We start from the raw sequence: 27,701 nt of genomic DNA on the forward strand, positions 1-27,701 counted from the left end.
ATGAACAAGATGTATACGTTAACGACTTTATTTGGAATGGATGAGACGTTTCGGCGCATGGTAACACAATCACTTGCTGCTGACCGCATTAGGATCTATACCGAAACTTTGCATCCATTGCAAATAGATATGATGTCAAGCAGCATGACGTGTTCCTTTGCAAGAACATTAAGAAGAAGAACATTATATGTTCTTGTAAAGGTCATCATCACATTGTGTCACGTATTATACATTACAGTTAAACCTCATTATCCCGGGCAGTGTTGTTCCCTATGAATTAGTCAATGTTCTTGGTCCAGAATGCAGGTTCGGATAAACAGGTTCCGCCCAAGCGGGTTTAACTGTACACAACATTGAAGTACATGATTCAATACGCAATGCGTCACTTGACGTGATGCTAATGAAAGTTAATCATGCAGGAAGTACATATGGGACAGCTCTCCATGCGATCTGCGTTCCCCTGTGTGCCGACCATTCCTATCTAATACATCAGAACAACACAGAGGTAATGTGATACGAACATCCAAATATTCACTTCTGGGAAAAGGGCAAGTTGTAATTAAAATAGTAATCTTAAAGGTGCAATTCATCATTGCCTTTATATGGAAGGGTTGTTTAAGATAATATGTCCGAAACTGATCCTTCGCTAAAATGTCCACCAAATTCAGTTATATGGACTTCATAAATTGGAACAGCCTCTTTGGGAGAGTGTTTGTATGGATGGTGTTGCGATTCTAAATACCAAATAAGAAGATGGAACCTTTTTTACGCTGTCCGACGCTCTTATTAAAGATTGATAAAGGACTGTGTTCTTCGTCTCAGAGGTGTTTTCATGTAAAATTGATTCATGGTGTCTTGGTATGTTTACAGCAGAACTAGCGTGCTAGTACTTACCAGTGCCAACAGCTGTGCGTTAAATGATGTTAACCCCCCACCCCCTCTGCCCCCATTCACTCTCACTTTAAATATCAAGTTTCGTTAAGGTAATTATGGCTAGGATTAGGTTAATCGGATTAGACTAAGTGTAAGATTTTGACTCGTTGAGTCATCAATGTAACGCAACAGGAAACTTACCATGAACCAGACTGAGAAAAAGACGGCTTCCCTAAAACTTTAACACATTCCTGGTGAATTTGTTATAACATTATAAAGTGTTCAAATATTAATGAGATGTCCATTGATTATTGCAAACGAGAATGTCCACGAGAATACGCATTTACAACAAAACAAATCAATGAGAATTTCTCTCATTTCAAATACTGGCAATCGAGGAAAACAGACGCTAAAAAACCTGTCACAATTGCTTGATTAAAAGCCGAAGCACGGACATCACCGAACTTATTGTGAGACACCGTGAAACAAAATTATGCAGTGGACTTTGTTGTTGCAAAGAAACATTCATCTATTGTTAGTGTTTTTTGTTGTTAGGAGCAGGATGATAATTTGTCTGTCGGCCTTTTGGTTTCACTCGGACAATCTAGCACGATGAATAATTGGAAACAGAGAAAGTATATAAAACGAGGCAAACTTCAACTCAATAACACACACTGTTGGTTGCAATTTACACTCATGTAGACTTGGAATAACAATACATAGGTGTGGACGTTTCAAAATGTGTATATCTTCAACATGTGAGCATTTGAAAATTCATGTGCTTATAACAATACACAGGAATGTAAAATTTTAATGTATTGATATAGTCAGTATTCAAGTATATAAAACGAGGCAAACTTCAACTCAATAACACACACTGTTGGTTGCAATTTACACTCATGTAGACTTGGAATAACAATACATAGGTGTGGACGTTTCAAAATGTGTATATCTTCAACATGTGAGCATTTGAAAATTCATGTGCTTATAACAATACACAGGAATGTACAATTTTAATGTATTGATATAGTCAGTATTCAAGTATATAAAACGAGGCAAACTTCAACTCAATAACACACACTGTTGGTTGCAATTTACACTCATGTAGACTTGGAATAACAATACATAGGTGTGGACGTTTCAAAATGTGTATATCTTCAACATGTGAGCATTTGAAAATTCATGTGCTTATAACAATACACAGGAATGTAAAATTTTAATGTATTGATATAGTCAGTATTCAAGTATATAAAACGAGGCAAACTTCAACTCAATAACACACACTGTTGGTTGCAATTTACACTCATGTAGACTTGGAATAACAATACATAGGTGTGGACGTTTCAAAATGTGTATATCTTCAACATGTGAGCATTTGAAAATTCATGTGCTTATAACAATACACAGGAATGTACAATTTTAATGTATTGATATAGTCAGTATTCAAGTATATAAAACGAGGCAAACTTCAACTCAATAACACACACTGTTGGTTGCAATTTACACTCATGTAGACTTGGAATAACAATACATAGGTGTGGACGTTTCAAAATGTGTATATCTTCAACATGTGAGCATTTGAAAATTCATGTGCTTATAACAATACACAGGAATGTAAAATTTTAATGTATTGATATAGTCAGTATTCAAGTATATAAAACGAGGCAAACTTCAACTCAATAACACACACTGTTGGTTGCAATTTACACTCATGTAGACTTGGAATAACAATACATAGGTGTGGACGTTTCAAAATGTGTATATCTTCAACATGTGAGCATTTGAAAATTCATGTGCTTATAACAATACACAGGAATGTAAAATTTTAATGTATTGATATAGTCAGTATTCAAGTATATAAAACGAGGCAAACTTCAACTCAATAACACACACTGTTGGTTGCAATTTACACTCATGTAGACTTGGAATAACAATACATAGGTGTGGACGTTTCAAAATGTGTATATCTTCAACATGTGAGCATTTGAAAATTCATGTGCTTATAACAATACACAGGAATGTACAATTTTAATGTATTGATATAGTCAGTATTCAAGTATATAAAACGAGGCAAACTTCAACTCAATAACACACACTGTTGGTTGCAATTTACACTCATGTAGACTTGGAATAACAATACATAGGTGTGGACGTTTCAAAATGTGTATATCTTCAACATGTGAGCATTTGAAAATTCATGTGCTTATAACAATACACAGGAATGTACAATTTTAATGTATTGATATAGTCAGTATTCAAGTATATAAAACGAGGCAAACTTCAACTCAATAACACACACTGTTGGTTGCAATTTACACTCATGTAGACTTGGAATAACAATACATAGGTGTGGACGTTTCAGAATGTGTATATCTTCAACATGTGAGCATTTGAAAATTCATGTGCTTATAACAATACACAGGAATGTAAAATTTTAATGTATTGATATAGTCAGTATTCAAGTATATAAAACGAGGCAAACTTCAACTCAATAACACACACTGTTGGTTGCAATTTACACTCATGTAGACTTGGAATAACAATACATAGGTGTGGACGTTTCAAAATGTGTATATCTTCAACATGTGAGCATTTGAAAATTCATGTGCTTATAACAATACACAGGAATGTAAAATTTTAATGTATTGATATAGTCAGTATTCAAGTATATAAAACGAGGCAAACTTCAACTCAATAACACACACTGTTGGTTGCAATTTACACTCATGTAGACTTGGAATAACAATACATAGGTGTGGACGTTTCAAAATGTGTATATCTTCAACATGTGAGCATTTGAAAATTCATGTGCTTATAACAATACACAGGAATGTAAAATTTTAATGTATTGATATAGTCAGTATTCAAGTATATAAAACGAGGCAAACTTCAACTCAATAACACACACTGTTGGTTGCAATTTACACTCATGTAGACTTGGAATAACAATACATAGGTGTGGACGTTTCAAAATGTGTATATCTTCAACATGTGAGCATTTGAAAATTCATGTGCTTATAACAATACACAGGAATGTACAATTTTAATGTATTGATATAGTCAGTATTCAAGTATATAAAACGAGGCAAACTTCAACTCAATAACACACACTGTTGGTTGCAATTTACACTCATGTAGACTTGGAATAACAATACATAGGTGTGGACGTTTCAAAATGTGTATATCTTCAACATGTGAGCATTTGAAAATTCATGTGCTTATAACAATACACAGGAATGTACAATTTTAATGTATTGATATAGTCAGTATTCAAGTATATAAAACGAGGCAAACTTCAACTCAATAACACACACTGTTGGTTGCAATTTACACTCATGTAGACTTGGAATAACAATACATAGGTGTGGACGTTTCAAAATGTGTATATCTTCAACATGTGAGCATTTGAAAATTCATGTGCTTATAACAATACACAGGAATGTAAAATTTTAATGTATTGATATAGTCAGTATTCAAGTATATAAAACGAGGCAAACTTCAACTCAATAACACACACTGTTGGTTGCAATTTACACTCATGTAGACTTGGAATAACAATACATAGGTGTGGACGTTTCAAAATGTGTATATCTTCAACATGTGAGCATTTGAAAATTCATGTGCTTATAACAATACACAGGAATGTACAATTTTAATGTATTGATATAGTCAGTATTCAAGTATATAAAACGAGGCAAACTTCAACTCAATAACACACACTGTTGGTTGCAATTTACACTCATGTAGACTTGGAATAACAATACATAGGTGTGGACGTTTCAAAATGTGTATATCTTCAACATGTGAGCATTTGAAAATTCATGTGCTTATAACAATACACAGGAATGTAAAATTTTAATGTATTGATATAGTCAGTATTCAAGTATATAAAACGAGGCAAACTTCAACTCAATAACACACACTGTTGGTTGCAATTTACACTCATGTAGACTTGGAATAACAATACATAGGTGTGGACGTTTCAAAATGTGTATATCTTCAACATGTGAGCATTTGAAAATTCATGTGCTTATAACAATACACAGGAATGTAAAATTTTAATGTATTGATATAGTCAGTATTCAAGTATATAAAACGAGGCAAACTTCAACTCAATAACACACACTGTTGGTTGCAATTTACACTCATGTAGACTTGGAATAACAATACATAGGTGTGGACGTTTCAAAATGTGTATATCTTCAACATGTGAGCATTTGAAAATTCATGTGCTTATAACAATACACAGGAATGTACAATTTTAATGTATTGATATAGTCAGTATTCAAGTATATAAAACGAGGCAAACTTCAACTCAATAACACACACTGTTGGTTGCAATTTACACTCATGTAGACTTGGAATAACAATACATAGGTGTGGACGTTTCAAAATGTGTATATCTTCAACATGTGAGCATTTGAAAATTCATGTGCTTATAACAATACACAGGAATGTACAATTTTAATGTATTGATATAGTCAGTATTCAAGTATATAAAACGAGGCAAACTTCAACTCAATAACACACACTGTTGGTTGCAATTTACACTCATGTAGACTTGGAATAACAATACATAGGTGTGGACGTTTCAGAATGTGTATATCTTCAACATGTGAGCATTTGAAAATTCATGTGCTTATAACAATACACAGGAATGTAAAATTTTAATGTATTGATATAGTCAGTATTCAAGTATATAAAACGAGGCAAACTTCAACTCAATAACACACACTGTTGGTTGCAATTTACACTCATGTAGACTTGGAATAACAATACATAGGTGTGGACGTTTCAAAATGTGTATATCTTCAACATGTGAGCATTTGAAAATTCATGTGCTTATAACAATACACAGGAATGTAAAATTTTAATGTATTGATATAGTCAGTATTCAAGTATATAAAACGAGGCAAACTTCAACTCAATAACACACACTGTTGGTTGCAATTTACACTCATGTAGACTTGGAATAACAATACATAGGTGTGGACGTTTCAAAATGTGTATATCTTCAACATGTGAGCATTTGAAAATTCATGTGCTTATAACAATACACAGGAATGTAAAATTTTAATGTATTGATATAGTCAGTATTCAAGTATATAAAACGAGGCAAACTTCAACTCAATAACACACACTGTTGGTTGCAATTTACACTCATGTAGACTTGGAATAACAATACATAGGTGTGGACGTTTCAAAATGTGTATATCTTCAACATGTGAGCATTTGAAAATTCATGTGCTTATAACAATACACAGGAATGTACAATTTTAATGTATTGATATAGTCAGTATTCAAGTATATAAAACGAGGCAAACTTCAACTCAATAACACACACTGTTGGTTGCAATTTACACTCATGTAGACTTGGAATAACAATACATAGGTGTGGACGTTTCAAAATGTGTATATCTTCAACATGTGAGCATTTGAAAATTCATGTGCTTATAACAATACACAGGAATGTACAATTTTAATGTATTGATATAGTCAGTATTCAAGTATATAAAACGAGGCAAACTTCAACTCAATAACACACACTGTTGGTTGCAATTTACACTCATGTAGACTTGGAATAACAATACATAGGTGTGGACGTTTCAAAATGTGTATATCTTCAACATGTGAGCATTTGAAAATTCATGTGCTTATAACAATACACAGGAATGTACAATTTTAATGTATTGATATAGTCAGTATTCAAGTATATAAAACGAGGCAAACTTCAACTCAATAACACACACTGTTGGTTGCAATTTACACTCATGTAGACTTGGAATAACAATACATAGGTGTGGACGTTTCAAAATGTGTATATCTTCAACATGTGAGCATTTGAAAATTCATGTGCTTATAACAATACACAGGAATGTACAATTTTAATGTATTGATATAGTCAGTATTCAAGTATATAAAACGAGGCAAACTTCAACTCAATAACACACACTGTTGGTTGCAATTTACACTCATGTAGACTTGGAATAACAATACATAGGTGTGGACGTTTCAAAATGTGTATATCTTCAACATGTGAGCATTTGAAAATTCATGTGCTTATAACAATACACAGGAATGTAAAATTTTAATGTATTGATATAGTCAGTATTCAAGTATATAAAACGAGGCAAACTTCAACTCAATAACACACACTGTTGGTTGCAATTTACACTCATGTAGACTTGGAATAACAATACATAGGTGTGGACGTTTCAAAATGTGTATATCTTCAACATGTGAGCATTTGAAAATTCATGTGCTTATAACAATACACAGGAATGTACAATTTTAATGTATTGATATAGTCAGTATTCAAGTATATAAAACGAGGCAAACTTCAACTCAATAACACACACTGTTGGTTGCAATTTACACTCATGTAGACTTGGAATAACAATACATAGGTGTGGACGTTTCAAAATGTGTATATCTTCAACATGTGAGCATTTGAAAATTCATGTGCTTATAACAATACACAGGAATGTAAAATTTTAATGTATTGATATAGTCAGTATTCAAGTATATAAAACGAGGCAAACTTCAACTCAATAACACACACTGTTGGTTGCAATTTACACTCATGTAGACTTGGAATAACAATACATAGGTGTGGACGTTTCAAAATGTGTATATCTTCAACATGTGAGCATTTGAAAATTCATGTGCTTATAACAGTACACAGGAATGTACAATTTTAATGTATTGATATAGTCAGTATTCAAGTATATAAAACGAGGCAAACTTCAACTCAATAACACACACTGTTGGTTGCAATTTACACTCATGTAGACTTGGAATAACAATACATAGGTGTGGACGTTTCAAAATGTGTATATCTTCAACATGTGAGCATTTGAAAATTCATGTGCTTATAACAATACACAGGAATGTAAAATTTTAATGTATTGATATAGTCAGTATTCAAGTATATAAAACGAGGCAAACTTCAACTCAATAACACACACTGTTGGTTGCAATTTACACTCATGTAGACTTGGAATAACAATACATAGGTGTGGACGTTTCAAAATGTGTATATCTTCAACATGTGAGCATTTGAAAATTCATGTGCTTATAACAGTACACAGGAATGTACAATTTTAATGTATTGATATAGTCAGTATTCAAGTATATAAAACGAGGCAAACTTCAACTCAATAACACACACTGTTGGTTGCAATTTACACTCATGTAGACTTGGAATAACAATACATAGGTGTGGACGTTTCAAAATGTGTATATCTTCAACATGTGAGCATTTGAAAATTCATGTGCTTATAACAGTACACAGGAATGTACAATTTTAATGTATTGATATAGTCAGTATTCAAGTATATAAAACGAGGCAAACTTCAACTCAATAACACACACTGTTGGTTGCAATTTACACTCATGTAGACTTGGAATAACAATACATAGGTGTGGACGTTTCAAAATGTGTATATCTTCAACATGTGAGCATTTGAAAATTCATGTGCTTATAACAGTACACAGGAATGTACAATTTTAATGTATTGATATAGTCAGTATTCAAGTATATAAAACGAGGCAAACTTCAACTCAATAACACACACTGTTGGTTGCAATTTACACTCATGTAGACTTGGAATAACAATACATAGGTGTGGACGTTTCAAAATGTGTATATCTTCAACATGTGAGCATTTGAAAATTCATGTGCTTATAACAGTACACAGGAATGTACAATTTTAATGTATTGATATAGTCAGTATTCAAGTATATAAAACGAGGCAAACTTCAACTCAATAACACACACTGTTGGTTGCAATTTACACTCATGTAGACTTGGAATAACAATACATAGGTGTGGACGTTTCAAAATGTGTATATCTTCAACATGTGAGCATTTGAAAATTCATGTGCTTATAACAATACACAGGAATGTAAAATTTTAATGTATTGATATAGTCAGTATTCAAGTATATAAAACGAGGCAAACTTCAACTCAATAACACACACTGTTGGTTGCAATTTACACTCATGTAGACTTGGAATAACAATACATAGGTGTGGACGTTTCAAAATGTGTATATCTTCAACATGTGAGCATTTGAAAATTCATGTGCTTATAACAATACACAGGAATGTACAATTTTAATGTATTGATATAGTCAGTATTCAAGTATATAAAACGAGGCAAACTTCAACTCAATAACACACACTGTTGGTTGCAATTTACACTCATGTAGACTTGGAATAACAATACATAGGTGTGGACGTTTCAAAATGTGTATATCTTCAACATGTGAGCATTTGAAAATTCATGTGCTTATAACAATACACAGGAATGTAAAATTTTAATGTATTGATATAGTCAGTATTCAAGTATATAAAACGAGGCAAACTTCAACTCAATAACACACACTGTTGGTTGCAATTTACACTCATGTAGACTTGGAATAACAATACATAGGTGTGGACGTTTCAAAATGTGTATATCTTCAACATGTGAGCATTTGAAAATTCATGTGCTTATAACAGTACACAGGAATGTAAAATTTTAATGTATTGATATAGTCAGTATTCAAGTATATAAAACGAGGCAAACTTCAACTCAATAACACACACTGTTGGTTGCAATTTACACTCATGTAGACTTGGAATAACAATACATAGGTGTGGACGTTTCAAAATGTGTATATCTTCAACATGTGAGCATTTGAAAATTCATGTGCTTATAACAATACACAGGAATGTAAAATTTTAATGTATTGATATAGTCAGTATTCAAGTATATAAAACGAGGCAAACTTCAACTCAATAACACACACTGTTGGTTGCAATTTACACTCATGTAGACTTGGAATAACAATACATAGGTGTGGACGTTTCAAAATGTGTATATCTTCAACATGTGAGCATTTGAAAATTCATGTGCTTATAACAGTACACAGGAATGTACAATTTTAATGTATTGATATAGTCAGTATTCAAGTATATAAAACGAGGCAAACTTCAACTCAATAACACACACTGTTGGTTGCAATTTACACTCATGTAGACTTGGAATAACAATACATAGGTGTGGACGTTTCAAAATGTGTATATCTTCAACATGTGAGCATTTGAAAATTCATGTGCTTATAACAGTACACAGGAATGTACAATTTTAATGTATTGATATAGTCAGTATTCAAGTATATAAAACGAGGCAAACTTCAACTCAATAACACACACTGTTGGTTGCAATTTACACTCATGTAGACTTGGAATAACAATACATAGGTGTGGACGTTTCAAAATGTGTATATCTTCAACATGTGAGCATTTGAAAATTCATGTGCTTATAACAGTACACAGGAATGTACAATTTTAATGTATTGATATAGTCAGTATTCAAGTATATAAAACGAGGCAAACTTCAACTCAATAACACACACTGTTGGTTGCAATTTACACTCATGTAGACTTGGAATAACAATACATAGGTGTGGACGTTTCAAAATGTGTATATCTTCAACATGTGAGCATTTGAAAATTCATGTGCTTATAACAGTACACAGGAATGTACAATTTTAATGTATTGATATAGTCAGTATTCAAGTATATAAAACGAGGCAAACTTCAACTCAATAACACACACTGTTGGTTGCAATTTACACTCATGTAGACTTGGAATAACAATACATAGGTGTGGACTTTTCAAAATGTGTATATCTTCAACATGTGAGCATTTGAAAATTCATGTGCTTATAACAGTACACAGGAATGTACAATTTTAATGTATTGATATAGTCAGTATTCAAGTATATAAAACGAGGCAAACTTCAACTCAATAACACACACTGTTGGTTGCAATTTACACTCATGTAGACTTGGAATAACAATACATAGGTGTGGACTTTTCAAAATGTGTATATCTTCAACATGTGAGCATTTGAAAATTCATGTGCTTATAACAGTACACAGGAATGTACAATTTTAATGTATTGATATAGTCAGTATTCAAGTATATAAAACGAGGCAAACTTCAACTCAATAACACACACTGTTGGTTGCAATTTACACTCATGTAGACTTGGAATAACAATACATAGGTGTGGACGTTTCAAAATGTGTATATCTTCAACATGTGAGCATTTGAAAATTCATGTGCTTATAACAATACACAGGAATGTACAATTTTAATGTATTGATATAGTCAGTATTCAAGTATATAAAACGAGGCAAACTTCAACTCAATAACACACACTGTTGGTTGCAATTTACACTCATGTAGACTTGGAATAACAATACATAGGTGTGGACGTTTCAAAATGTGTATATCTTCAACATGTGAGCATTTGAAAATTCATGTGCTTATAACAATACACAGGAATGTACAATTTTAATGTATTGATATAGTCAGTATTCAAGTATATAAAACGAGGCAAACTTCAACTCAATAACACACACTGTTGGTTGCAATTTACACTCATGTAGACTTGGAATAACAATACATAGGTGTGGACGTTTCAAAATGTGTATATCTTCAACATGTGAGCATTTGAAAATTCATGTGCTTATAACAATACACAGGAATGTAAAATTTTAATGTATTGATATAGTCAGTATTCAATATTGGTCTGCGTATTGCATATTCTGCTGTGTGGTCTGATTTGTCGTACATTGATTGAAACGTCTGTGTACCACAATGCCTTAAATACAGTGATTATTGTCTCAGTAAGGGCAGAGGAGTAATTTTCAAGCAAATTATCAAGTTGGTCCTTATAAGCGTGTACTTGCGCCCAACGAACAAACTAGTCGATGAATTACTTCCCAAGCCTTGCATCTCCCATTAAAATGTAATCTTACAAGATACAAGATCAACGAATCTAAACAAACGTAAATATTCGATCGTGTTTTTTGACAAAACCTACGCTCTTTTGATTCGTATTACCTCTGCTATAGTTAGTCAGTAATTGAAGGATTAAATTCATTCCACGGACCGTTTTCCTCTCAGACAAAGGATGGGGGACCTGGAGGAACAAATCTGCAACCGATGGATCAATCCGTGCGTTCTTCACGAAGGATGATATTCAGGGGTGATTAGAAGTCCCGTGGAATCACATGACAGCAAATATATCAAACAAATAGAACCTGTCTGCTCATATTGAATTTTTCAATGATTTCCATTAGTCCAAGCTAGGAAGTCACTTCATCAAAATAAAAAGACAAAAAGAGTTTCAATAAATTCAAACCATCTGCCGATGGTCACGTTTAGATCTCGACAAGATCTCGCGCACTCCCAGATCTCAACATTGTCGTCTGTCGTTCGCTATAAATAGATGAAAAATCGCTATCTTTAATCACGTCGATGGCTGACAATGTTTCTTCTGAAGAGATGAGACAATAATCGTATTTGATGCGGTTCAAGAAGACTTCTCCCCTTGATTAGTACAACCTGGCTCGATCTTTTGATCCAGAAATTGAACCTAATTGTACAACGGCACACGCAAACATAATGTTTCCCGACCTCCTCTAAATTGTAACACAGTATTCTAAATGCTACATTAAGGCGAGAGCAGTGTCAAAAAAGTGGCTTTTAAGTCTATCCTAGATGCGGAATGGCATAGATGAAGGAGAGTAGTAAACACCTTAAGACCTGGACGTTTTCTTACGAAAAACTCCAACAGCGTGTTTAAATATTCATAAAATGCGAGCACGGCAAGGAGCAGAGAATGGAATCCGATCGATGCAGGAATTCCCGGTGCCAATACGGCCCAACGTCATAAAATGAAAGACAATGTCTTTTATCACAGAACATTTTAAATTTGTCCAAGAAATATGACACGGAAGGATAAATCAACCCTTAAAACCTACAACGCCAATTAGGTGTGTGTTTGTGTGTGTGTGTGTGTGTGTGTGTGTGTGTGTCTGTCTGTCTGTCTGTCTGTCTGTGTCTGTGTGTGTGACTCTCTCTCCCTGTCTATGTCGCTCACTGTCTCTCTCTATCGCCCGTTCAGTCCCTCTCTCTCACACCCTCTCTCTTCCACTCTGTGACTGTGTATGTTTCTCTCTCATTCCCCCTCTCTCTCTCTGTGAAAGCCTCCCACCATCTCAGCCCCATAAATGTAATGATTCCGTGTCTCTCTCTCTGTGACTTTGTCTCTCCCCTGTTCTGTTTTTCCTTGCGTGTAAGATTCTCACTCTCTATATCTGTGTATCTGTCTCGGTGTATCCCCTCTCTCTCTCTCTCCATCTATCTATCTATCTATCTCCCTGTAGAGAAAGGGTGGTAACGGTAGGGTGTGGAAGTAAGTATTTGAGCGTGTGTGACAGAGAGAGAGAGAGAGAGAGAGAGAGGAAGGTGTAATTTGTGTTCCTTACCATCCTATAGCAGCCATTAATAATTACATCGGTGAACTGATCCGCGCCACTCGTGTAGCTTCTGTGGTTCTATATCTGAATATCTATCAGTTATAAATATTTGAAAAAAATATTTGTTATTTCAATCATGGGTATAATTGTGGTTTCTTCCCAGCCTACACAAATCATAAATAATTACATCGCTGAACTTGTCCTCTACACAACCTTTGGTGGCACAACTGTTGTGTATGGACTTACGTAAATGTATTACTGTTTTGCAGTGAGGTAATTGCTCAAACTTACTGAGGGAAATCTATTAACTTGTGCTGTTATCCTAGTCTAACCCTCGTTCTGCTAGTCAGCTGTCCTCTTAGGCAGTCGGTGTACACTCTATGCATCGAATCAGCACATCTAACCTCGAATGTGGCAACTGTATTGATCCGAGATCTAATCTCCAAGAAGCTCACGCGAGCGTCTTCAGACATATCTCGATCATTACAGGAGTGACGCTGGTGCCCTACTGCATATGCAATAACTGACGTCCGAGGGGGTACATTTTGAGGACTGTGTCCACAGTGTACGGTAACCTGAGTACAGATCTGATGGGGATGAAGAAGATGTTTGATCGCTGACACATTCTCTCATTGAACCCATCAGCGCTGATGCAGTCAACTGAAATATGTGTCCTTTGATTACAAGCCATATATAGAATATTACTTTTCCTGTTGTTTTAAAGACGTCCTCATCAGAGAAACTACGTCAGGGATAGGTTGCTAGATGACGTCATGTAGACACATATTTGTATTAGATGTTTTCGGCTTAATTGTTTCGGGCATTTTTGTATACTTATTAAAACAATTGAAACTGTTTTCCTCCACTTTTGGTGACTTCAAAATTCATTTTAACAGGCAATGCTAGTTGCGGTTAACAGAAAAGGGTATTGGAGAAAATATCATTTATATTGTTTGAAGCAACCGATGACTTAATAAACAATATATTCTGGATGACACTGCATATAACTGTTTGACTCGAAGAATCATAATTTCCTGGAAATCGATTCCTGAAAATGTCAGTAGAACAGTATTTTCTTACGCCCATTTTGTTAACATATTCCTCGAAATTGGCATAAATATTTTTCTACCTACCATAATTCAGAAAACAGTATTTTATAGCAATTTATTGATCGACGCTCTAGGCAATAATCACTTTTGTCAGACCGATGGTTTCAGGCAACTATCGTCATTAACAACACAACGTTTTCAGACATAATTCATCTTTGACAAAACATTCAGACCGTTGTCGGTTCTGACATAAAAATGTTTCCGCAACACTATCTTCTCCGAAAGAAACATGTTTCCAGGAAACAAATCCACACTGCCCGCCAAGATATTCCCTGGGGCTTCAACATGAGGCGCAATACGTACGTTGCAATTGACAGACAACTCTCCATTGACTGATCGTTTCGTTTTAACCCAGATGTCTTCGGAGAATTTCCTGACAACTTTTCCTATTCCAAAATGAAAACTCTTGACACATATATTCATGCACATACCTTTGAAAAAATAAACACATGACTAACAATTTACCTACTTTACCTACAGACAATGTTCTTTAGAACTGTTGCTGTAAACAGATTAGGAACGCCAAATAATTGTCCAAAAAGACAGTTAACAGCCATGGAACAAGTATTCACAGCGTTAAAGTCACCAATTCCCCAGTCTGTCTCCCGGACTTGGCATAGTAGGTTCAGCTATTGCCAACAGGCTTCCCTACAGAGTATTACTTGAGTCGTTTTTTTACGCTCTACCAGTCCAGTTGTATCTCAAATGACAATTTCTGTGGAAGGCATGGTGCTCCCTTCCTTAATTTTGCACTATTGCCATTTGGGAATTGAAAGGCGATTTTTTCCGTTGCCGCATACAGATGTACAGTGCCATTCTCAGAAGGGAATGATTAATGGCAACTAAAAGCCCTACAGTAGACGTTAGCCGAGGTAGATAATACGATTTGCAGAAGTTCGATGACATTTGTCTATTGAACCGACAACGGCAAAATATAAATTGTCTGCAAGGTTGAACCTAGCAGGCCAATACCCCTTCCAGTCTCATGTTAGATCTACAACCTTATATCGAAGCCGTTTCATATGGCACAAGGGTTATCAAAACGCAACGAAGACGTATATCGCCACCTTTCTGCAGGAATGAGGACGAGCAAACAGAGCTATAACCTTCACATATGACATTCAAGTGGAATCAAACTGATTACATGTGCTACAGTGAGATATCGTATTTGGCATGCGACATCGAGAACAGGGGCATTTTTCTTGTCATGGGCTTCATGTAGCCGCTACGAGATGAACGAGATACGTGACCCACCTGTGTCTCTAGTAAGCACGGTATTCTCAGGCTTCTGCTTCACGGTGCCGCGACACAATAAACTATGATTATTTATTATTGATGTAAAATGTACTGCTAAAAGCCTTTTGTTACATAGCAGTGTACATCATTGTAAAACACGGCTGTAGTTACATTACCTTGTTTCTGTAACATTCAACAAAAGCCATCGGGTTGTAAGGTACTATATAGGCACCTTTTGAAGCATATAGATCACCATTCCCCATTGGCATCATATTAAGCTATCCGGTTTAAAGACTATATAAGGGAATAAACGCAGTTACCGTCATCTCATATTACATCGAAACCAACGATTACGTGAAGTATGTTTTCCACTTTGTTATCCACACTATGCCTAAATTGGAGGAGAGCTGGGGTAGCCTAGTGGTTAAAGCGCTCGATCGTCACACTGTAGAATCGGGTTCGATTCCATATGTGAATACAGTGTGAGAAGCCCATTTCTGGTGTTCCCAGTCGTGATATTGCTAGGATATTCCTGACAGCTGCGTAAAGACTCACTTTCTGACTCCTAATGTGGAAGCTGGGCCTCTATTGTTGCGACCTGAACATTATTTCCAGAGGGTTATTCGTATTCCACCTGCTATTCCATCCTGACATTTGCACTGCCACTCGTGTGTTCTACCATAACAAACACTTTGTCGCAGTTGTACTCATCTGCACCCCTACAAATGAACTGTGGTAAAGAAATAAGGGAGCACCATTACATGGCAGTGTTCCCTTATTTATTCTCAGATTTCCTCCTACAGCACTATTCAAAGCTGGTGATGAAAACTGGAAAATATCAATGTTCCCGTTTTCCTTTATTTATTTCCCCGTGTATATTTGCAATAGAATGTTAATCTATAAATTTCTTATAGGTTCACGTTTAATACTTTTGACTAAATACATCAGGAAATGGTGAACACTTACACTATACACTGGTCACCTTGGCATCTGGTCCGTTGACTGCAGGCAGCTCAATGGTCAGTTTGTCAGAAAGAATCCAGAAAATGAGACCTGTAACAGTCACAAATAATGATTAATTGAAACTCAAAGCAAAGCATTTCTTGAAGCACTAAATATTAGTTTTCAGATGGTTTCTAGTCGAGTGGCTACTGGTTAGTGTGTTCGCTCGTCAAATCGAAGACCATGGTTCGATTCTAGAGGTTGGTACAATATGTTTGGTGTAGTGCACCGTGACATTAATGGATTATTGCTAAACTCGTACTCGCCAACTCGCGTATCCGATAGTAATGTAGTACGTGTTTTGAAAATGGTAGAATCTTACGATTTCGACAGGTTGTATTTTTAAAACTACATGTTACAAATCATGACTAATGGAGGGTCGTATTTCGACAAAACCAAAACATGGCATGGCACCACACCGACACTGTCTCAAACGGCAGTTACTGTCGCAGCCACAACATATTGGTTGTTTCAGGAACTATATCATTTACTTCTGGATATGATTCGGTAAGATCTGGATAAGAGTGAGTGAGTTGGGTTTGGGTCGCCTTTTAGCAATATTCCAACAATATTACTGCAGGGTGACAAAAGAAATGGGTTTTACACATTATACCTACGTGGGAATCGAACACGAGCCTTTGGCGTGACGAGCGAACGCTTAACCCACTTGGCTACCCAACCGTCCACTCTGGAAAACAACTGGTCTTCAGATTAAGATGGTCGTAAGATGCGAGCAACAGGATGGGTTTCCAAACTCGCTTACGTGGCTGCATGTCATCGTATCCCAGCCACATAAACCGATGCTCACAATAACCACCACTGGTTTGTTTGGTTGATTGGTTTGTTGTTCATAATAATAATAATAATAATCAGTTCATTCACGCTGATCTGAATCTACGATGAGAGCATACTCATAGTGCAGACAACATAAAATCTAAGCGTCACTTGTAAAACAAAGAGAAAAGGATTCTCATTAAATTTGCTCTAAATTGTGACTGTTGAGCTTGTTCTAAGGTGAAATAGAAACTCATTCCAGTCCAAATTAGCGAAAACCGTAGGATTTCAACTTCCATTTTTCAATGTGAAGTTTTTCGCCTATGGAATTGAGATTGAGGTGAGTTCAGAGGGTTAAAGTTTCAAGATTCATTCTCTAGTTGTTATGGACAAACTGTTTCTGAATAGGGGTTATGCTTAAGAACTTTGGTGCTTTCCTCACAATAGGTGCAGCAATATTCGGCATGGGTTGCAGACGGTTTAAGAGCTCGTGGTGATGTTCAAAAGACGTATATCATAATAGTCTATTCTAGACAGAATGAGGGAACGCACAAGCACTTCTATCGAACATTCAGTCAGTATATGGCGTATTTTCCGATGGTCCGGATATGATAACAAGGGTGGTTCCCAAGACTCGATTATTTACATGTCGTCATTAAGTTGGAATATTATTGAGTATGACAGTACAAACAACACAACCAAACTTGAGGAGTGCAGTGGTAAGGCGTCTGCCTATCATGCTGAAGGACCGAGTTCAATCCCTGGTGGAGGTAACTAGGTTTAGGTCCCGAGGTGGACGAGAGAATATCCACATTGTCGGAGTTCACCCAGCTGTAAAATGGGTACCCGTGAGGATGTTTTGGCAATGCCAGTGTCTAGTTCGTTGAGCCTAACGGGCAGCAGGGCTGTATGATCAGGGAGTTGAAAAAGTGTCGGAATGCGCGATGGTGTCCTACGGCCGGGGATGGTAAAGTAGCGTCTCGAGCAGAAAATGTAAATGGATATGAGTGCCACATTAGCGGGCTAATACTATTATTACTTGTAGACGTAGACATTTTTTATAACCGGGATCTGTTAACCACGAATTCCGGAAAGAAAATTAAGCAAAATCAAATATGATATGTTATTATTTCAAAACACCTGCAGACTCCGGACAGCTCGGTCAGGATATATGTAGGCCACCTCTTCACCACGACATATTTCATTATATCCTGAACAAAGTGAGACAAATTGGCGAGCGTCATATTATATATAATTACGTCTAGGTTTCCCTGGATGAGATGGCCATAAAGTGACGCTGTATACACAGTCTCGCGGCATCAGCCTTGTCCCGAGTCCTTATATCATTCTGGGCACATGGCACTCGCCTCCAGCTAACTAGGACATGGATTCGCGCTGGGGGCACTGTTGACATTTTAAGGTGCTATTTACACATCTCTGGGCGTTCGAAGTATTGATCTTGCAAGAACATGATATGTGCGAAATTTGGCATTATGGCATGCATTCTAATATAAAGGAATTGTCCTCTCACAGACTCGGCGAGATTTCTTCAAATATTTGACGTGGTTGTCTGCCAGGAATTCCCTATCATCGGTGAATAGAGTTCTTCGATCTTTCACCAATCACTTCATTACTGAATATTAATTTATCAATTTCCCAATACTCTCGCTCTCCCTGTTCCTCACTCTACGTTGACTTGAATGTTAAAACGGAGTCTGTAGCATTCTTCTCGAATGGTCTCCTAGAGACGATGCTTTTCGGAGACTATGAATATACAATAATTGTTATGAATGCATAGTCAGTTTGGACCCCAGGTTGTAATACGCCCAAGAGCAACACATTTCATAACTATATCAGTTGTCAATCTTGCCAACATTGTTTGTTTATCAGTAACCGCGTCCTAATTAAAATGGCCACTGGGTGTGTGGAATCTAAGAAATTTAAGAAACCAAGATTCGATTCCATTATTGGCACAAAGAGAACCTGATACTTCCGAGACACACTCGACGAAGACCAACTCAATCAATCAATCAATCCTGCATGTAAGTAATTCTCTCAATCATTTTGTTAGTCACCCAGTGTAGATGCACTGGAGTGCAACCATGAACCAGTTAACCTCAACAGAGAACATCTCTATGTTGGCTTTTTGTTTAAAGATTTGAGATATACAAGTTTTCATAGATCAATATCACTCTTTAATCTACTCCAAAGCTTTTCGTTATTGACAGACAAACGCTCGAACTCTCCAACTATCATACCGTTGGCATAACCTTGGATATATTTAGCTCCACAACATCCCATGTCTAGGAAAGATAAAAGAATACAGAAGATGTGAAAACCTGACTCTGTATCCATCAGCATTTTACTGGACATATTGAACAAAAAAAACATTTTCAAAAACATCTGTAATGAAAGCTGTATCCTATTACCTAAATAATGTGCTGCACTTTGTCAACTTCTCGAACCAGGGCTACACATCAAAGAACCTTTATGCTGCTGGCTTCAAAATTAGCTGAATATTCCATATTAATTACACCTTTTATCTATAGAAAGTCCACTCCGACAGTGGCTTCGTGACGAGGATACAACCACAGCAGGAGGTGGAAAGGAAAGCCACTTTCATTTGATTGAGGAACATTGCAAGGAGGACTCACACGGGCGGAAGGCGAGTCGGACCGCCTTATCCGACTAATTTACCTGGGCCTTTGATTGTTCAGTCATTCGTTGATCTGTTCCGACTAAGGTCGGCTTCACTACCTTGCATTATCTCCTGTAGTTAGTTCGCTTAATTTAGTTTGGCAAGTAAAGGATTTTCGATGGAAATAAGTTGATATTCACTTCAGAGACGAGCATTTTGAATGGATCAACGACAAATTGACATACTGTTCATAAAGTTAACATGCAAGGGAAAAATGCCATCAAAGATATTTGGCTGGGCTTTGAAAGTTGATCTATTGCACAAAACTTTTGGCCATCGTTTATGACAGTAGTTGTGGAGAAGCTTTGTTAGGGCGAATGAAATGCTTAGTCTTCTAGTGTTGCTATTGATGTATTTACATAGATCATGCTTGGACATCTTACACAATGAGTTCAAATGGAACTTCAAAGCAGACTATGGACCGGTTGACTGGAATCTATGCGATATTTAAATTTAGAATTTGTAATCTGCTACTTATAATGTAACGAATATATACCGCTACTTTTATGATAATTGAAACATTCATTTTCAGTTTCAAATGTAGTTTAATAATCGTTCAAGGTTACAATCGGTCGCGTTAAACATGGACGCGTTGTGTCTGCAGGGTGTGCCGAAAACAACGTCTGTTAAGGTATTGGGGAAAAGTTCTACATTTGCCTACACATAAAAGTTATCCGGGAAAAAAAAGTAGTTTTTGACAAAAGAATAAAAAAATTGTTTTGTAGGTTTTCATGGTGTTTACAACACGTGTAAAATAGACAGATCCTGTATTACAGCGGTTTCCACCTTTATTCCTACTACAGAAAATTGATGAATATTAATGTCTACTGACTCATATTCATTCTCGTATACCTGCACTAACGCCTTATACATGTAGATACGTTCGACAATGTTTGAAGGTTTAGAAAATATAGGTATATTTTAGAACTACTGGGAATATAGTGTGCAAGGTATTTTTTTCAATTGTTTTGTGTACCATGTTGCAAATTCATCCATGTTGATAGATACAACTTGATCTCATGCAAATGCTACTGTGTCTAGAACACCTATGAAAACTAAATATACGCTATAACGAACATAATTCCTTCTTACAAAGGACACACACCATCTAATAGTCAAATTATTAGAACTTCTTGCCTTTATTTTCAAAGTCAACGTACAGAGCAAGTTATTATAATTCCAGAAGTTCATACAGAATGATTGTGATTAACTGGACAAGATTTACACCAAGGCATGTCAGCCTCCAGTTGGCGAAATGATAGGCAGGATATGGACAATTACTGCTTTGTTGAAACCCATGGATAACGGCCGATGATTATCGGGCTTGCTCTCCACGGGGTGCTAGATCTGCACATAACCATACGCCTGTCGTAGTCGACTAGGCCACCACGGTGCTAAATATACTGAGGGAAACAAAAAGGGTAACAGCACAACATGGCTGTGTTCCTTTATTAATTTCTCAGATTTCCCCCAACAGCGCTATTCAAAGCTGGTGATGGAAACTGGAAATATTAAAAGAGCAGTTGAATTTTCCTGTGTTCCGTTATTTGTTTCTGTAAGTATATACATCTAACACTGTCTTGTCAAACCACCGCGTCATCCATCAAGTGTATTAGCGTATCTTGTAACATCCATGTTCACCTGGAGATTTTCTTCAAGGAAGGTAGAGCTTCTCCCACCGCCAGACACGTGCCATCATGTTCTCTTCATGTTGTGACTTGTATATCATCATGGTAATGATGAAGAGAGTTGGTCACTTTCTATGTCATGTACATATCATTTATCTGTCTCGAATGCGTATCTATAAGCCATTGTCAGCTAAACAAAACGTATGAAGTCGGAATATCGAAAATCCATTCTGCTATAAGGATTTCGTATGGGAAGCTATATAGTATTTACGCCTGGAAGTGAGCGGTTATGGAAATGTTATGTCGACCAGAAGCTTATCTGTATAATATGTATTTAATCTCACCTTGTAATGACATACAGGGATTGCACTGAGTGTTACTCACAATAAACACACGGGATACACACATTGTTACTTGGAATAAACAAATGGAATACATTCAAAATAAAGACATTGATCACACTGATATTTGTTCTAAAAACACTTTAGAATCATTCACTCGTACTTGCATAACCACATGTTACAATCTGTCTGTTCCAACAGATGGAAACATTGAATGTTACTTGCAATGAATACACGAGAAACACTGTCAGTTACTTGCCATAAACATATGGGACAAGCTGACTGTTGCTTGCCATAAAACACATGGGACATAGTCAGTGATACAATAAATACATGGGACACACTGACTGTTGTTTTTTGCAATAAATACATGCTACACGCTGGCTGTTATTTGTCATAAACACAAGGGAGAAACTGACTGTTACTTGCCATAAACACATTGGACACACTGTTTGTTACTTGCCATAAACACACTGGACACACTCTTTGTTAATTCTTGTCATAAACACATAAACACATGGGTACTTGCCATAAACATATGGGACACACTGTTACTTGCCATAAACGCATGGGACACATTGATTGTTACTTGCCATAAACACACGGGAGACACTGTCTGTTACTTGCCACAAACACATAGGGCACATTGTCTGTTTTTCTTGCCATAAATACATGGGGCACATTGTCGTTTACTTGCCACAAACACATGGGGCACGTTGTCTTTTACTTGCCACAAACACACTGGACCCGCTAATTGTTACTCATCATAAATACTTTCAATACAGATATTTTGAATTTAATTAGATCGTGTGTAAATGGCTTTAAAATACGTTTCTGCTGTGTATCGACTTATGTTATTCAGAGATGTCGTTTGGAACTCGGTTCAGGTGTCAGTTGTCTTGTATATTTTACATTTACCTACACAATTAGAACCCTCATCATTTCGGGACTCCACCAATAATCCACTTAATTACGTTGGATCACTGGTACACTGTTCAAGGTGACGTTGAAGCCAACATGGCAACTACAATGATCACTTAACAAACACATGTTGCAGAGTGCACTGAGATACACATCGTGATTTTTAAAATTTCTGAATATCTAATTTGATCAACACGAACATTATGCTAATTAACATATTAGCATTCTAGTCATACACTTGCAATAACGGTCATATTTCATTGGAAAATAATATTGTTATGTATAACTGTCATTTAATCCCCAGTCTGAAAAAGTATAATGGAAATACTAATTCAGAAGGCGTAACTGAACGTGTTTATGTTTATGAATATTCCAATGATGGTACAGGTGCTCTTTAAATGAACGCACTTGAACTCTTATAGTAGCACGTTATAGAAGTAAAATAACGTGAAAGTAAACCCACAAACGCTCATGAATAGTTTTACATTTGTTCATGTTCATGTATTCTTGTGCCAATGGAGCAGAAACTGCTTCCCTGGTAGACTGCAGACGGGGTTCCCAAGAGAAAATACGTACTGATGTTTCACAGAATATGCACATGTCTGACATTGACGGTACAGGGAACAGGAAAAGTTTAAAATCATTAGAAGAAGCGTCATTATTACTTTCACTGTTGTCAAGTTTTAGTGACAAAATACTCATATTATTGTGTCTCAAATTGGCAATTATCAGCAACTGCTGCAAAGGTTTATTCACCTATTTTATTTAGTGATACCACAGATTAATCAGTTAAATATTTCATCCGACCAAAGGTTGAAATCATGAACACGCATGACCTGACCACTCGGTCCATTTCGTCGCATATTCAGATGAGCATATGCTGCAAGGCCCCGATCCACGGGGTGAAGCTACCTTGCATCGTAATGTCAATAGAGTAGGACTCGTATCCTTAATAATACAGAACATGTCTTAATTCATTAACATTGATGGTACAGGAATAGACCAATGTTCAAATTGGTCTTCAATATCTAATGCTTGTTATGAAAGGAGTCTACCGGCTAGGTCATCGTTAGGCTCGTTGTTTTGACTGATGCATGCTAGTCCTAGGCAAAATATGTGGATCGATGCTCGTGATATCAATCACTGGATTGTATTGTCCAGTCTGTTTATAAGGCGTCGTCATATTGTTGGCATGTTCCAAACAAACATTGCTGCCGGAGACATGCCGGACACCAAGACCATTTCTCCTTGCCACAGAATCTTAGTCTGATGCAGATGAGTCAATCAGTCTGACCTGAGTCAGCATATATAGTCGTAAACAGGTTGACAATAACATGTCCGAACGCATAATATATTTCCGAGAAACATTGGGTTAGTTCACGTCAGTTTCACGCCATGTGCAATATCACACTTTCCACTCAATATCCTCGCTTCAAATACACTGCAAATGTATACACAGCTAACAACGTTTCGTATCCCTATATTTGGTAAATGACTTCTCAGAAAGGAATATTAGTTTAACGGTGTATTAACCCACGGTAACGACCAGGGGTGCAAATTGCCTACAGGGGAGATAACTGTGTAGATGCAGAAAATTGGCTATTTACGGCTGATGGTTTCAGTGTAACACTTCTGTTCAACTGCGTGCCCTGTTCAGCGATCCATAAAACTGCCTCATTCGTTGGTTAGGCCAGATTATTACATCTGATCATGCTTATTTAGATGCGTTAGAGATGGTGGCGCTCTCAGAAGCAGAACAACCATTAGGGTCATATTTGGAGGGCTATTTCATTGATTTTTTGACACCTGCATAAGTGGTATTTTTGTCTTTGAAAAGATTTTATTTGTTGAACACACCGACGTGTTAGTGCAAACCGACTGCAAAATTAAACAATGCATGGCATATGACTTTGAAAAGTGTATAATTTTGAAACGTTTACACATGCATTTATGTCGTCTGCTACAATTGTAGATACAACCAAAAAACCATTTTTCTATTTTGTAAGTCAAACCTGTACAGTCTGAATTACCGAATGAAGGTTTGTTTTGTGAAATCTGACCAGTTCAGAATTAATGGAGTATGTTACAAACACACGTACAGATGTACTATTTCCATCGACGCTATCAATTCCAGAGTCGAAATTGTAGACAGTTCACAAGAACTTCTTCATCTGTCCAAACAAATATCAAGTGTTCTTCTCCTGGATAATATGCGTTTTAACGCACCTCAGTTTCCCCTGTAAAATATACACATTTCAGCTATGTGTGTTTGTGAATGACGCACATGTCGATGTAGAAACGCAAACATTGTAAAGTGATATTTTGTCACCTAGCAGCTTAACTCCACGAGACAAGACATTCTCTGTCCCAAAGCAATAGCCTCAAGACCGAGTATTTACTTTGGCAACGTTTTGAGATCTCCTCTTCTGAAGGACTGTACCGTTTATCAATAATGTACCATAAAGAACGTGAGCTTATCGATTTCTTACGAACCCCAACTTGTTTTTAAAACAAGATATTTTAATTGCCTTTGAATATTTTATTGACGTCGAGAAGGACAAGGGAATGTCAATCAGGGTGCGCGGCAGTGGGAATTCAAATTTCTCAACCTATGTTTCTGACCTTGAAAGGCTAATGACGCTTCTTTGCATAAATGAAGGACATATAAAACTATACATTGATGGAAATATGTAACTCATATAGATAAAAAGGAATTCTACGTGTGTATGTAGAACTGATTGATGGAGGCATGTCCACAAAACTTAAACTTGTCATAAAAAATTCTTGTTTTTCATTTTTGGAGGATTGCTACCGAGACACCAGCAGACTTTGATGATGGAATGAAAGAAAATCTTTGATTGCAGATAGAACTTTAGCATTAAATCCTATGAATGCGATCGATAGTACGTAACACATTTGACACTGTCCTCTCTGTGACCAGATAATCAAGCACTTATGTTATCGTGATTCTTTATAACTAAGCTTTCTGAAACAGTAAAACTGGAAACTTCTGAAATAATGTTGAATTTCACTTAACGTCGGAGTTCCATAAATCTCCATTATGTAATGCACTGAATTAGAAAAAAACTCGCCAATGTCTCCTCGTAACTCATTATCCTGAAATTATTATTATCTAGACATATACCTTGACCGCAAATATTATTTATCCCCCCTAATGTGATTAGAGATGGGGTCCCTTGGCGTCGAAGTCTTATGACGGATATTATCGCTCAGAAGTCATAACACAACACCATAACATCCCTTGTTCAAAGCTGGCCCATGGTAGATCGATCTTGTTAAAAGAATTTTCGAAAAATACACCTCAGGACTTCAAAATGTTTAAGGAGATCTAAGGAGCCAAATCTGCCGACAAATCACCCAGGAAGCTGTGATACAGACAGAACACAATGAGACCCCGTATTATGGTACCAAATAGATCATGTCGCTCAGCTGACCATATTGAGCATAATGCAGAATGAATCTTAAGACAAGCAATAAAATCATTTCCCCATCAAATTACCGCATGTTAATGTACTGCGGGATCAAAGATACATCTAAATCAGACGACGACTATTTAGATTCTTGTCTGAGTGGTTTCAGATATCTGTGATCAGGCATCGAGATCCAAATCCAGCTATTTCCATTCTGTAAGTCAGATGGCACGCTGACAAAGACACAGGGGCGGTTTTGCTTCCATTCTGCAGACCGCTCCGCGATGGCACAATGAGGAATCAATCTCTACTTACTTAGAACTCAAACTGTTCCAAACAATGGCAGATGGTCGGCGTGTTTGTGAAACAAGACATGGCACAAACGGTGAATTAAATCCTGAGAAATCCACCAATATCACAAACCTGATTCCTTTCTCATTTTGACATTGTTCAAGAAATTACCCATTTGAAAGGTATTGACTATCAAGCATGCTTGCGTAGCTAACATCCAAGCATTCTGTTGTAATTAATGCTATTTTTGCAACAAGGGCTCTGCCGATCTCGATCAATGCTACAGGTTCTGACGAGCTTTTCCTTCTAGAACGTGCTCGGAATCCTATCGACTCCCACCGTATCGTCCGTCTCCGGTTTCTAGTGACGATTTTCTGATGTCTTTCCAACGTTTCAGTTGGAGGAAGTCCTTTGAAAGTGGAAATCCTTCTGATGTGAATCTATAATTGACGTCATAGAAACGTTATGTACGTCATATACTCTTACAAGCTACTGCATTTTCGCGTGCAAAGTGAATCCGTGAAAAGATTATTTCCGATTTAGACGACCGGACACTGTAGGCGACACCTTTCCTTCAAAAAGAAGCCCTTTTGTATTGCCAATGTGACGACCATTTTAAGAATTTGAAAGTTGAAACAGTCATGTTTTCGCATTAAACTCTAAATGGATTTTCTTCAGTGGTACAGCAACGTATTCTTAAAATAAGCTATTTGTGTATCAAGATGGAAGTATCATCAGTGACGCGGAAACAACATTAAAGCAAGAAAACATTGTTTCAAAGGTGTTTTCCATCTTATCTTATCTTTATTTTCTTTTGTAATAAAAATAAACATTGATGTCAAAAATAGCGTGGCACATAAGCTTTTGTTCGTTTGATGTTTGGTTATTCATAGACCTTATAATGCATCAAATTGTTCTGGATCAACTAGCATCCTTGATGTGGTGCGCCAGATGCATTCAAAAATGTAACCTAACAAAGTTACTAATGAAAGTATATTATTACTGACAATGTTAGGTTAATCATCTGCATATATTTCTGTAATTTTCTCCACATTTACCAAGTAAAGTGATAA

At 36.4% G+C, this 27,701-nt stretch overlaps 1 protein-coding gene across 3 annotated transcripts in view; it reads right to left on the reverse strand.

Annotated features, from left to right (window-relative positions):
- The window catches only part of LOC137296706 (metabotropic glutamate receptor 3-like), a 154,918-nt gene that overhangs the window by 86,828 nt on the left and 40,389 nt on the right, over nt 1-27,701 (reverse strand). For all 3 annotated transcript variants that reach the window (XM_067828533.1, XM_067828532.1, XM_067828534.1), the window contains one exon: nt 16,509-16,595. The gene's annotated coding sequence lies outside the window, so the exon portion shown is untranslated. The remainder of the gene's footprint in view (nt 1-16,508; nt 16,596-27,701) is intronic.

This window comes from Haliotis asinina, chromosome 9, assembly GCF_037392515.1.
Source record: "Haliotis asinina isolate JCU_RB_2024 chromosome 9, JCU_Hal_asi_v2, whole genome shotgun sequence".
Taxonomy (NCBI): Eukaryota; Metazoa; Mollusca; class Gastropoda; order Lepetellida; family Haliotidae; genus Haliotis; species Haliotis asinina.